Source organism: Entelurus aequoreus, linkage group LG25 (assembly GCF_033978785.1).
Source record: "Entelurus aequoreus isolate RoL-2023_Sb linkage group LG25, RoL_Eaeq_v1.1, whole genome shotgun sequence".
NCBI classification, from domain to species: Eukaryota; Metazoa; Chordata; class Actinopteri; order Syngnathiformes; family Syngnathidae; genus Entelurus; species Entelurus aequoreus.
This window is the reverse complement of record NC_084755.1, coordinates 5618613-5633355: the sequence shown is the minus strand read 5'-3', so window position 1 is coordinate 5633355 and position 14743 is coordinate 5618613. Positions and strand designations below refer to the sequence as shown.

General features: G+C 33.2%; 1 long non-coding RNA gene across 1 annotated transcript; it reads left to right on the top strand.

Moving 5' to 3' along the window:
- The first annotated feature begins 224 nt into the window (after nt 1-224).
- Nucleotides 225-10130, top strand: LOC133642197 (uncharacterized). The gene is made up of 3 exons (XR_009824477.1): nt 225-286; nt 956-1067; nt 6589-10130. It is a non-coding gene; the product is annotated as an uncharacterized LOC133642197 (long non-coding RNA).
- Nucleotides 10131-14743: the final 4613 nt, after the last annotated feature.

Here is a 14743-nt window from a genome sequence, read left to right as displayed (position 1 = left end):
GCCGACATTATGGGTTTATTAAAAGATAAACCTGCATTAAAAGTATTCTGTGGTAATGTTGTTACTGTAACAGGCGGTCTGGCGCAAGGTTTAATTTGGTATGTAGGATAATATTCCTCAAAACATGGCAATATAAGCGTCTGTTACGATAATGTGTCATTTCCCATCTGGCAACTTCATGTGCTGGGACTATAAAAGAGAGAAGAAGAAGAAAGACGCCATTCGAATAAAAGAAATGAGAAAAGGAAGAAGAAGAAGAAGAAGAAGAACTGCTGTCAGTAAGTCAGTAAGTCACTACGGTAACATTATTTAACAAATGCATTTTAAACGCTTGACTTGACTTTTGTTGTGGCGTCGTCGTGCTTTTTGACTTTGTTAAAGTTGCAATCTTCACTATTTGTATTACTGACATGTTCAACGATGACAAAGGTTCATGTTTTTAAGACCCACCATTTTCATTTGGCTTTTACCTAAAAGTAATTATTTTATTGAAGTCATTTGTATTTTACTTTTTATCCTATTACTTATGCAGGATTTTATTTAGTTATATTAATGTATTTATTTACTGTGTGTATATAAATAAATAAATATATATATATATATATATATATATATATATATATATATATATATATATATATATATATATATATATATATATATATATATATATATATATATATATATTTTAATTATATATTTTTTAAAAATTATATATATCTATACTTATTATTATTATTGTATTTTATTTTTTATTTTTCTATTAATCTTCATATGTGTTTGTGTTTAGTATGTGCGTACGTATGTGATAATGGGGAATATGGGTCACCGGGGTATTGTTTTTAACTTTGTAAAGCACTTTGCGTTGCATTTCTTTTATGTATGAAAAGCGCTTGATAAATAAAGCTTGATTTGATTTGACTTTTCATTTAATGACTCTTTTAACTTTCAACAGAGAGGATTCTTCTTCCAGTGAAAGTCTCCTCATTCTCCATCTTCCTTCCAATCTCTTCACACCAGCAAAAGTTTGCCTCTTGGAGCGGACAACTAACTAGAAACTTCTTCAGGTAGTTTTCATCACTTTTTAATCTTGACCAGCTAACTGCTACGACTTAACTTTAAATTGTTTTATATTTTAATTTTTTATCCTGTAAAGCGTCTTTGAGTGCTCTGAAAAGCGCTATACTAAATAAAATGTATTATTTTTATGAGATAACTGTTATGCTACATCACCCTTAATTATGATGTATAATATTTGTGTTTCATAACATGTTTGTCATGAGGTCATTATACTTTCTAGGGATGCAACCTGATGGGAAAAAAGGTTTGATTCAAATTCTGATGTTTCGATTAATCGTTTACGGTCATGAGTGTAACTAATACGATTGGATGAGTCTTGATTGCAAGAAAGAAGGTAAAACAAGTTCAATAGAAGGTGAAAAGTAGACTGTAAAAGATGGTGAAAGGTATGAATCAGGGGTGTCAAACGTACGGCCCGAGGGTCGGATCAGGCCTCGAACAGGTTTTATCCGGCCCGCAAGATGAATTGGCTAACTATAAAAATGAGCCAGCATTTTTGAATGAAAGAAACTGCTGTTCTAAATGTGTCCACTGGATGTCGCAATAGCAATTATTTGTATCTTTGTAGACGATGCTACATATGTACAAAATAATAAACCACATGATGTTTTAGTACATCAGTCGAGGAAAATGATCAAACTACATAAATAACATCCTGTAATTTGATTTTGATACATTTTTTTACCTTGATAGATTGAAAATGAACACCAATGAGTTGACTGATGAACATTATCACATCATTTATTCAGAAAGTATAAGTAAGGACAAATATGGGTAGAATACTATTAACCGCAACATGTAAGTGTAAACAAAAACAACAACATTATGATTTGTACATTTTCAAAATGTGCTTTTTCTATTTTTAAACAAAGAAAACAATCTGAAGTTGTCTTTATTTTGAAGTGATCGTGCCGTCATTTTAGCAGTCCGGCCCACTCGGGAGTAGATTTTTCTCCATGTGGCCCCCATCTAAAATGAGTTTGACACCCCTGGTATAAATGGAAGGTAAAGCAAGATAAAAGGTCAATTATAGGTTAAAAAAAAGAAGGTAAACAAAGGGAATTAAAAGAAGTAGATGGATACTTTATTGATTCCCCAAAGGGTAAATTCAGGTGTCCAGTAGCATTTATACAAACAACAATAAGAAATACTTACTTCTCAAATAACAGCAATAAAGTGCACATGTAAATACAATTAATGAAGGTTAGTGCGAGCAGAAACTTGTTTTATATATATAAGTGGTACAAGCAGTAGAAAATGAATGGATGGAAATAAAATTACGTCGCACAGCATTCTTACAGCAACCTGCATTACCACCTACCGCCAGCAACAGGCGCTGTTTAACCACAATAATCTAACACTGGAGCTACATTCTACCAATTTACACGTGTAGGCTAAAATCAGGCCTGGCCCTAACCAATCTGGCGACCTAGGCAATATTTTAGGTGGCGCCCCCCCCACATCAGCAGTGAAGTGTATATACTCACAAGAAACCGAATAGCTTTGTCTTTTACCTTTTTTTTTTACTTAAAGAAGGCAAATTAACATATTATATGAGAATGTTATGTTATGATTATCTTTAACCGAATCACAGCAGTGCTCAAATTAAAAAAACAGCATTCCCTCTCATGTGATATTGCTTAATTAACATTAATGATGTGCACTTTAACAACTAGGCTTACAACTATACCTAATATATAAAGGGGTGGAAAAGTGACTATTACCTGCAGGGCAAACATTAGCTAACCAGAAGGCAATAACAATGTAAACAAAAAACACCTGCTTAAAAGATCTAATACAAATGTCCCTGAGGAATGTAAGGTGGGAGTACTGTAATTACCTAACGTTACATTATTATTTTCCATAACAATTTAGCCCCCTCCACAATATTAACCCGACGTTAAAACAGAACTAGCTATTTATTGATTAGCAATTGCCGAATCATGTAACATTAGCTTAATGCTAAAAAGCCAAGTTACTATCACATTCTGTAACAGACAAATAATTTCATGTAGGCTAACGTTACCTACCTGCTACCTCTGTCTTTTTCTCGTTTCTCCTCTTCTTTTCTCTTTTTTCTTCCCTGGGCACTGACAGTTTTGGCCGTTTTGACATCTTGTGTTGATTTTTTGATGTGGTGACATCCAAAATAAGTCATGATACGGGAAGGGAGGGGGCGCACCGTGTGGGGGGAGGGGAGCGTAATGTTGTAACAAATAATATTTATATTAAATAGGCTTTACTTTGCATTTTAATTAACGTGGGATTATTTTTTGTATTTAGAAATAATAGTACCAACTTTTTTTTATTATTTTTTTTTTTTTTCTCCAACATTTGTGACACTGGCGTGGCGCCCCCTGATGAACGGCGCCCTTAGCATTTGCCTATACGGCCTATGCCACGGGCCGGCCCTGGCTAAAATGATTCTTTTACAAGATAAATTGTGTCTTAATTGATTGTAAAACAAAACAGAAAAAAACACGCTCACTACCTATAAATAAGACGCCATCGTAAAAAAAAAAAAAGAATGAAGGTTAGTAATAGTGCGAGCAGAAACTTTTTTGCATTTCAACTTTTGCACATTGAAGCTATAAAAGGGTTTTATGATCCTCCTGTCTCATGTCGTATCTTTTTGGGGGTTTTGGCTCACAAAAGAAGAAAACAAAATAGCAGCACAAAAAAGCATGACATGGACAGAATGTAAAATACATGCAGATGAGTAAAATACTGAAAATGAGGTGTGACTTGAGGGACTTAACTTCCAGATAAGCAATAAGCAAGGTAAACTAAGACTATAATACCATCAAAGGACACAGTTATTTATGTTTGGAAACATAGGCAGAAATTGCTTTTAGAAGATGTCATTAAAAAGGTTTTTTACACGTTTAAGACCAGGAGTAAGCATAAGAGGTTGAAAATATATTTATTTCTAGGACTAACATGCAAGTCGAAATGGGCAATAAATAGTTAAAGGGCCAGAACACAACCAAAGATGGCTGGAGAGGAGAATCCACGCCCCAAACAAAAGAATGTGCTACCCACACACAGGAAACAACAACATCCTGAGTCCAGCTCTCACACCCGAGGGAAACTGTCTGAAGATTCAAAGACTTAATGACCACAAGAGCTGAAATAGGCTTTAGAAAAGCTGCAAAAATGAACTCTCCTTGAAAACAAACTCTAAACAAGACGGCAGCAGGATCAAATCTGCAATTGAAAAGGAAACTAATGTGAAAACTTAAGTATAAACAAACTATTAAAATGCCTTTTATACCTTTAAAATTGGGATAAATGGGGGGAAATGGTTGCCTAAGTCCTGACAAAGCTCTAAAGCCAGAAAGATATGTTAAACAGATGAAAATGCTCAAATCAAGGAAGAGGTTTAAAACACACAATGGTCTGTATTTATATCGCACTTTACTCCAGCTGTTACGTCACATTCACGCACTGATGGGGGAAGATGTCATGTTCGCATGTTACAACGCCCGTGACGAGGATGGCACAAGCTGGAATCCAACATGGAACCTTCAAGTTTCTGGCAAGGCCGCTCTACCATCTGCGCCACACCAGCCAGTAGCAGTCAAGACTGATCACCAGGAGATATATATATATATACATATATATGTGTATATATATATATATACATATATATATATATACAAACCCCGTTTCCATATGAGTTAGGAAATGGTGTTAGATGTAAATATAAACGGAATACAATGATTTGCAAATCCTTTTCAAGCCATATTCAGTTGAATATGCTACAAAGACAACATATTTCATGTTCAAACTCATAAACATTTTTTTTTTTGCAAATAATCATTAACTTTAGAATTTGATGGCAGCAACACGTGACAAAGAAGTTGGGAAAGGTGGCAATAAATACTGATAAAGTTGAGGAATGCTCATCAAACACTTATTTGGAACATCCCACAGGTGAACAGGCTAATTGGGAACAGGTGGGTGCCATGATTGGGTATAAAAGTAGATTCCATGAAATGCTCAGTCATTCACAAACAAGGATGGGGCGAGGGTCACCACTTTGTCAACAAATGCCTGAGCAAATTGTTGAACAGTTTAAGAATAACCTTTCTCAAGCAGCTATTGCAAGGAATTTAGGGATTTCACCATCTACGCTCCGTAATATCATCAAAGAGAATGTGGAGAAATCACTGCAGGTAAGCAGCTAAGCCCGTGACCTTCCATCCCTCAGGCTGTACTGCATCAACAAGCCACATCAGTGTGTAAAGGATATCACCACATGGGCTCAGGAACACTTCAGAAACCCACTGTCAGTAACTACAGTTGGTCGCTACATCTGTAAGTGCAAGTTAAAACTCTCCTATGCAAGGCGAAAACCGTTTATCAACAACACCCAGAAACGCCGTCGGCTTCGCTGGGCCTGAGCTCATCTAAGATGGACTGATACAAAGTGGAAAAGTGTTCTGTGGTCTGACGAGTCCACATTTCAAATTGTTTTTGGAAACTGGACGTTGTGTCCTCCGGACCAAAGAGGAAAAGAACCATCCGGATTGTTCTAGGCGCAAAGTGTAAAAGGCAGCATGTGTGATGGTATGGGGGTGTATTAGTGGCCAAGACATGGGTAACTTACACATCTGTGAAGGCACCATTAATGCTGAAAGGTACATACAGCTTTTGGAGCAACACATGTTGCCATCCAAGCAACGTTACCATGGACGCCCCTGCTTATTTCAGCAAGACAATGCCAAGCCACGTGTTACATCAACGTGGCTTCATAGTAAAAGAGTGCAGGTACTAGACTGGCCTGCCTGTAGTCCAGACATTGAAAATGTGTGGCACCTAAAATATGAGAAGGGAGACCCCCGGACTGTTGAACAACTTAAGCTGTACATCAAGCAAGAATGGGAAAGAATTCCACTTCAAAAATGTGTCTCCTCACTTCCCAAACCTTTACTGAGTGTTGTTAAAAGGAAAGGCCATGTAACACAGTGGTGAACATGCCCTTTCCCAACTACTTTGTCACGTGTTGCAGCCATGAAATTCTAAGTGAATTATTATTTGCAAAAAAAAAATAAAGTTTATGAGTTTGAACATGAAATATGTTGTCTTTGTAGCATATTCAACTGAATATGGCTTGAAAAGGATTTGCAAATCATTGTATTCACTTTATATTTACATCTAACACCATTTCCCAACTCATATGGAAACGGGGTTTGTATATATATATTTGTATATATATATATATATATATATATATATATATATATATAATATATGTATGTATATATATGTATGTATATATATATATATATGTGTGTGTGCGTGTGTTGTTGATCGGCTCTTTTAGGCTAAAATGATTTCCCAGTGTGTCATTGATATTTGAAAGGAACATTTTCAAATGAAATGTGTAAAATCCGTCATAGGAGAACAAATGTCAAACTTCTGTAAAGTAAGTTATGGCCAAAGGTAGAGCAAAAGGTCCCCAATGGACTCTGAAAATCACGACGTTCATTTCTGTTTTTGCAGATTTTCTTCCACTGCCAAGTCGAGCTGAGCAGAGAAAATTGCCAGACAGAACAAAAGCATCACCAGGTCCGAAGAAGGAGTTCTGGTGGGGGAATACAGGATCTCCAGCACTTCCTGTCAAAGGCCAGCTCCCTTAACTATGTGTTGGAGGAGTCTGATGGTCTGGGCTGTTGTCATATCTTCGGGCTTGGCTTTTTATGCAGCGTTGGGCGGGGCTGTAGGTCTAACTCTGGCATATTTGTTAGGGTGGGAAGCTGCTGACGCAGCAGTACTTGGCGCACGTGCGGGCGCCGCCGTGGGTGCGATCGTAGCGATACTTTATGTTCACGGTGAAATCTGCACCTGCCCGGCAACATCAGGATGCACGAGACGTGCTGCTGCTGTTCAAACCAGCGTCACACCTGCGTCAGGGTTAGCGCCAGCAAGGGCCACAGAATCTTCTAGGTGGATGCTTAGAGTTGGTAGAAGATGCAACACCTCAGAGATATTTGCAGAGCTACACTGGAAAATAAACAGGTCAATAAACTGCATTTAAAAGTCCTTCCATGGATTTTGAGGAAATACATTTTTAAAACCTCTAGAGCAGGGATGTCAAACTCAAATACAGAGTGGGCCAAAATGTCAAAGTGAACAAAGCCGCGGGCCAAGGATGAACATATGAACCTTTTAAAGGCCTACTGAAAGCCACTACTAGCAACCACGCAGTCTGATAGTTTATATATCAATGATGACATCTTAACATTGCAACACATGCCAATACGGCCGGGTTAACTTATAAAGTGACATTTTAAAATTCCCGCCACACTTCCGGTTGAAAAATTGGATATGATTTATGCGCGTGACGTCACAAAAGCAACGGAAGTGGTTGGACCCCATCTGACCCAATAGAAAAGCCTCTTGTTTTCTTCGACAAAATTCCACAGTATTCTGGACATCTGTGTTGGTGAATCTTTTGCAATTTGTTTAATGAACAATGGAGGCGGCAAAGAAGAACGTTGTAGGTGGGGTCGATATAACAGGGACAATGTAGAACACAATATAGAATGTGAGATATAACAGGATAATGTAGAACATAATATAGAATGTGAGATATAACAGGGACAATGTAGAACACAATATAGAATGTGAGATATAACAGGATAATGTAGAACATAATATAGAATGTGAGATATAACAGGACAATGTAGAACACAATATAGAATGTGAGATATAACAGGATAATGTAGAACACAATATAGAATGTGAGATATAACAGGATAATGTAGAACATAATATAGAATGTGAGATATAACAGGACAATGTAGAACACAATATAGAATGTGAGATATAACAGGATAATGTAGAACATAATATAGAATGTGAGATATAACAGGACAATGTAGAACACAATATAGAATGTGAGATATAACAGGATAATGTAGAACACAATATAGAATGTGAGATATAACAGGATAATGTAGAACATAATATAGAATGTGAGATATAACAGGACAATGTAGAACACAATATAGAATGTGAGATACAGCAGGACAATGTAGAACACAATATAGAATGTGAGATATAACAGGATAATGTAGAACACAATATAGAATGTGAGATATAACAGGATAATGTAGAACACAATATAGAATGTGAGATATAACAGGATAATGTAGAACACAATATAGAATGTGAGATACAGCAGGACAATGTAGAACACAATATAGAATGTGAGATACAGCAGGACAATGTAGAACACAATATAGAATGTGAGATATAACAGGACAATGTAGAACACAATATAGAATGTGAGATATAACAGGATAATGTACAACACAATATAGAATCTGAGATATAACAGGATAATGTAGAACACAATATAGAATGTGAGATATAACAGGACAATGTAGAACACAATATAGAATGTGAGATATAACAGGACAATGTAGAACACAATATAGAATGTGAAATATAACAGGATAATGTAGAACACAATATAGAATGTGAGATATAACAGGACAATGTAGAACACAATATAGAATGTGAGATACAGCAGGACAATGTAGAACACAATATAGAATGTGAGATATAACAGGATAATGTAGAACACAATATAGAATGTGAGATATAACAGGATAATGTACAACACAATATAGAATGTGAGATATAACAGGATAATGTAGAACACAATATAGAATGTGAGATACAGCAGGACAATGTAGAACACAATATAGAATGTGAGATACAGCAGGACAATGTAGAACACAATATAGAATGTGAGATATAACAGGACAATGTAGAACACAATATAGAATGTGAGATATAACAGGATAATGTAGAACACAATATAGAATCTGAGATATAACAGGATAATGTAGAACACAATATAGAATGTGAGATATAACAGGACAATGTAGAACACAATATAGAATGTGAGATATAACAGGATAATGTAGAACATAATATAGAATGTGAGATATAACAGGACAATGTAGAACACAATATAGAATGTGAGATACAGCAGGACAATGTAGAACACAATATAGAATGTGAGATATAACAGGATAATGTAGAACACAATATAGAATGTGAGATATAACAGGATAATGTAGAACACAATATAGAATGTGAGATATAACAGGATAATGTAGAACACAATATAGAATGTGAGATACAGCAGGACAATGTAGAACACAATATAGAATGTGAGATACAGCAGGACAATGTAGAACACAATATAGAATGTGAGATATAACAGGACAATGTAGAACACAATATAGAATGTGAGATATAACAGGATAATGTAGAACACAATATAGAATCTGAGATATAACAGGATAATGTAGAACACAATATAGAATGTGAGATATAACAGGACAATGTAGAACACAATATAGAATGTGAGATATAACAGGACAATGTAGAACACAATATAGAATGTGAGATATAACAGGATAATGTAGAACACAATATAGAATCTGAGATATAACAGGATAATGTAGAACACAATATAGAATGTGAGATATAACAGGATAATGTAGAACACAATATAGAATGTGAGATATAACAGGATAATGTAGAACATAATATAGAATGTGAGATATAACAGGACAATGTAGAACACAATATAGAATGTGAGATATAACAGGATAATGTAGAACACAATATAGAATGTGAGATATAACAGGACAATGTAGAACACAATATAGAATGTGAGATATAACAGGATAATGTAGAACATAATATAGAATGTGAGATATAACAGGACAATGTAGAACACAATATAGAATGTGAGATATAACAGGATAATGTAGAACACAATATAGAATGTGAGATATAACAGGATAATGTAGAACATAATATAGAATGTGAGATATAACAGGACAATGTAGAACACAATATAGAATGTGAGATACAGCAGGACAATGTAGAACACAATATAGAATGTGAGATATAACAGGATAATGTAGAACACAATATAGAATGTGAGATATAACAGGATAATGTAGAACACAATATAGAATGTGAGATATAACAGGATAATGTAGAACACAATATAGAATGTGAGATACAGCAGGACAATGTAAAACACAATATAGAATGTGAGATACAGCAGGACAATGTAGAACACAATATAGAATGTGAGATATAACAGGACAATGTAGAACACAATATAGAATGTGAGATATAACAGGATAATGTAGAACACAATATAGAATCTGAGATATAACAGGATAATGTAGAACACAATATAGAATGTGAGATATAACAGGACAATGTAGAACACAATATAGAATGTGAGATATAACAGGACAATGTAGAACACAATATAGAATGTGAGATATAACAGGATAATGTAGAACACAATATAGAATGTGAGATATAACAGGACAATGTAGAACACAATATAGAATGTGAGATACAGCAGGACAATGTAGAACACAATATAGAATGTGAGATATAACAGGATAATGTAGAACACAATATAGAATGTGAGATATAACAGGATAATGTAGAACACAATATAGAATGTGAGATATAACAGGATAATGTAGAACACAATATAGAATGTGAGATACAGCAGGACAATGTAGAACACAATATAGAATGTGAGATACAGCAGGACAATGTAGAACACAATATAGAATGTGAGATATAACAGGACAATGTAGAACACAATATAGAATGTGAGATATAACAGGATAATGTAGAACACAATATAGAATCTGAGATATAACAGGATAATGTAGAACACAATATAGAATGTGAGATATAACAGGACAATGTAGAACACAATATAGAATGTGAGATATAACAGGATAATGTAGAACATAATATAGAATGTGAGATATAACAGGACAATGTAGAACACAATATAGAATGTGAGATACAGCAGGACAATGTAGAACACAATATAGAATGTGAGATATAACAGGATAATGTAGAACACAATATAGAATGTGAGATATAACAGGATAATGTAGAACACAATATAGAATGTGAGATATAACAGGATAATGTAGAACACAATATAGAATGTGAGATACAGCAGGACAATGTAGAACACAATATAGAATGTGAGATACAGCAGGACAATGTAGAACACAATATAGAATGTGAGATATAACAGGACAATGTAGAACACAATATAGAATGTGAGATATAACAGGATAATGTAGAACACAATATAGAATCTGAGATATAACAGGATAATGTAGAACACAATATAGAATGTGATATATAACAGGACAATGTAGAACACAATATAGAATGTGAGATATAACAGGACAATGTAGAACACAATATAGAATGTGAGATATAACAGGATAATGTAGAACACAATATAGAATCTGAGATATAACAGGATAATGTAGAACACAATATAGAATGTGAGATATAACAGGATAATGTAGAACACAATATAGAATGTGAGATATAACAGGACAATGTAGAACACAATATAGAATGTGAGATATAACAGGATAATGTAGAACACAATATAGAATGTGAGATATAACAGGATAATGTAGAACACAATATAGAATGTGAGATATAACAGGACAATGTAGAACACAATATAGAATGTGAGATATAACAGGATAATGTAGAACACAATATAGAATGTGAGATATAACAGGATAATGTAGAACACAATATAGAATGTGAGATATAACAGGATAATGTAGAACACAATATAGATTGTGAGATATCACAGGATAATGTAGAACACAATATAGAATGTGAGATATAACAGGACAATGTAGAACACAATATAGAATGTGAGATATAACTGCATAATGTAGAACATAATATAGAATGTGAGATATAACAGGACAATGTAGTACACAATATAGAATGTGAGATATAACAGGATAATGTAGAACACAATATAGAATGTGAGATATAACAGGACAATGTAGAACACAATATAGAATGTGAGATACAACAGGATAATGTAGAACACAATATAGAATGTGAGATACAGCAGGACAATGTAGAACACAATATACAATGTGAGATATAACAGGATAATGTAGAACACAATATAGAATGTGAGATATAACAGGATAATGTAGAACACAATATAGAATGTGAGATATAACAGGATAATGTAGAACACAATATAGAATGTGAGATATAACAGGGACAATGTAGAACACAATATAGAATGTGAGATATAACAGGATAATGTAGAACACAATATAGAATGTGAGATATAACAGGATAATGTACAACACAATATAGAATGTGAAATATAACAGGATAATGTAGAACACAATATAGAATGTGAGATATAACAGGATAATGTACAACACAATATAGAATGTGAAATATAACAGGATAATGTAGAACACAATATAGAATGTGAGATATAACAGGATAATGTAGAACACAATATAGAATGTGAGATATAACAGGATAATGTAGAACACAATATAGAATGTGAGATATAACAGGATAATGTACAACACAATATAGAATGTGAGATATAACAGGACAATGTAGAACACAATATAGAATGTGAGATATAACAGGATAATGTAGAACACAATATACAATGTGAGATATAACAGGATAATGTACAACACAATATAGAATGTGAGATATAACAGGATAATGTAGAACACAATATACAATGTGAGATACAACAGGATAATGTAGAACACAATATAGAATGTGAGATATAACAGGATAATGCATACGTTTATCATTTGTTTTCAAAACGCTTACAAGAAAGTGGGACCCCAAAAATTTACTGTGGTACCCCATTTTTATGACTTGATGGGGTCCCTGGGACCCCATTTTGAAAATTCCTAGCACCAACACTGATGTCAACAGAGGAGAAAAAATGCTTTATTTAAATATATATATTATTTATAAAGCAAGTTGGAGTATCATTGGCAAATGTTCAAGCTAGTCCCGGCCTTGGCACGCATATATGTGTCCTCTTTTTGGGGTTTCACTATATGGTCAGCCTATCTAAGTCTTAGACTAGATCCGACCGATCGAAGTCTTAGACTAAATCCGACCTGATCTAAGTCTAAGACCACAACATGGCCCAGCTCAGACCAATGATTGTAGATAAGGATTGTTTTGCTTAGGGCCAGCAAACACATTGCAATGATTATTGTTCCTTCTGGCTGTCAAAGTCATCATCATCTCACCTTGCAGAGAAGAAAACTATACCACACTTACCTAAAGCACACTTTATGTGGCAGTTAGTATTCTAAAGACTGAAACCAAGAGAGGAGATTTTTACTTTGACTTTAGTTTCACGTCATCCTTCAGTGTTTGCCAGGAAATACTTCAACTATGCCCTAAATTGTCTCTTTGTTTGTTATTGTTTTAGTCATGTGATTCTGAGGGTAAAAAGGACTTGGCAACCACAACCATGCTTTACCTTTTACTGTGTAAGACCTCTCATAAGGACAAGCGGTAGCAAATGGATGGATGGATGGACCCGTCATAAGAGCAGTATTTTTGTGCACAATACAGGAGACATTTTGTCAGCAGATGCAAGCAAATAAATGTACCGATACATAAAAGGACAAAACCTGTGTGTGTGATATCCATTTGATAACAATTTGCTACAGGGACAGTATTGCTGATACCACAAGTATTTCAGGCAAACAAAAAATGTGTCATCAACGCATTTTTACAATATTTTATACTTTATTAGCAAAATATAGTCAATAGTGCAAAATAACTAAAAGAAAAAATATTATTGTTTCCTATTTACATCATTGGCCTTTGCCCCCGTCCCTGTAAATAATGTAACAATATGTAAATATAGAGAATATAAATATAGAGAATATAAATATAGGAAATATAAATATAGAACATATAAATATACAGAATATAAATATATAAATATAGAGAATATAAATATAGAGAATATAAATATAGACAATATAAATATAGAGAATATAAATATAGGAAATATAGAGAATATAGAACTTATAAATATAGAGAATATAAATATATAAATATAGAGAATAGAAATATAGAGAATAGAAATATATAAATATAGACAATAGAAATATAAAAATATAGAGAATATAAATATAGAGAATAGAAATGTATAAATATAGAGAATAGAAATATAGAGAATAGAAATATATAAATGTATAAATATAGAGAATATAAATATCTAAATATAGAGAATATAAATATATAAATATAGAGAATAGAAATATAGAGAATAGAAATATAGCCAATATAAATATAGGAAATATAAATATAGAGAATATAAATATAGAAAATATGAATATATAAATATAGAGAATATAAATATAGGAAATATAGACAATATAAATATAGAGGATATAGAACATATAAATATAGAGAATAAAATTATATAAATATAGAGAATATAAATATATAAATATAGAGAATAGAAATATAGGAAATATAAATATAGAGAAAATATAAATATAGAGAATAGAAATATATAAATATAGAGAATAGAAATATATAAATATAGAGAATAGAAATATAGAGAATAGAAATATATAAATATAGAGAATAGAAATATATAAATATAGAGAATAGAAATATAGAGAAGATAAATATATAAATATAGATAATATAAATATAGAGAATAGAAATATAGGAAATATATAGAGAATATAAATATATAAATATAGAGAATATAAATACATAAATATAGAGAATA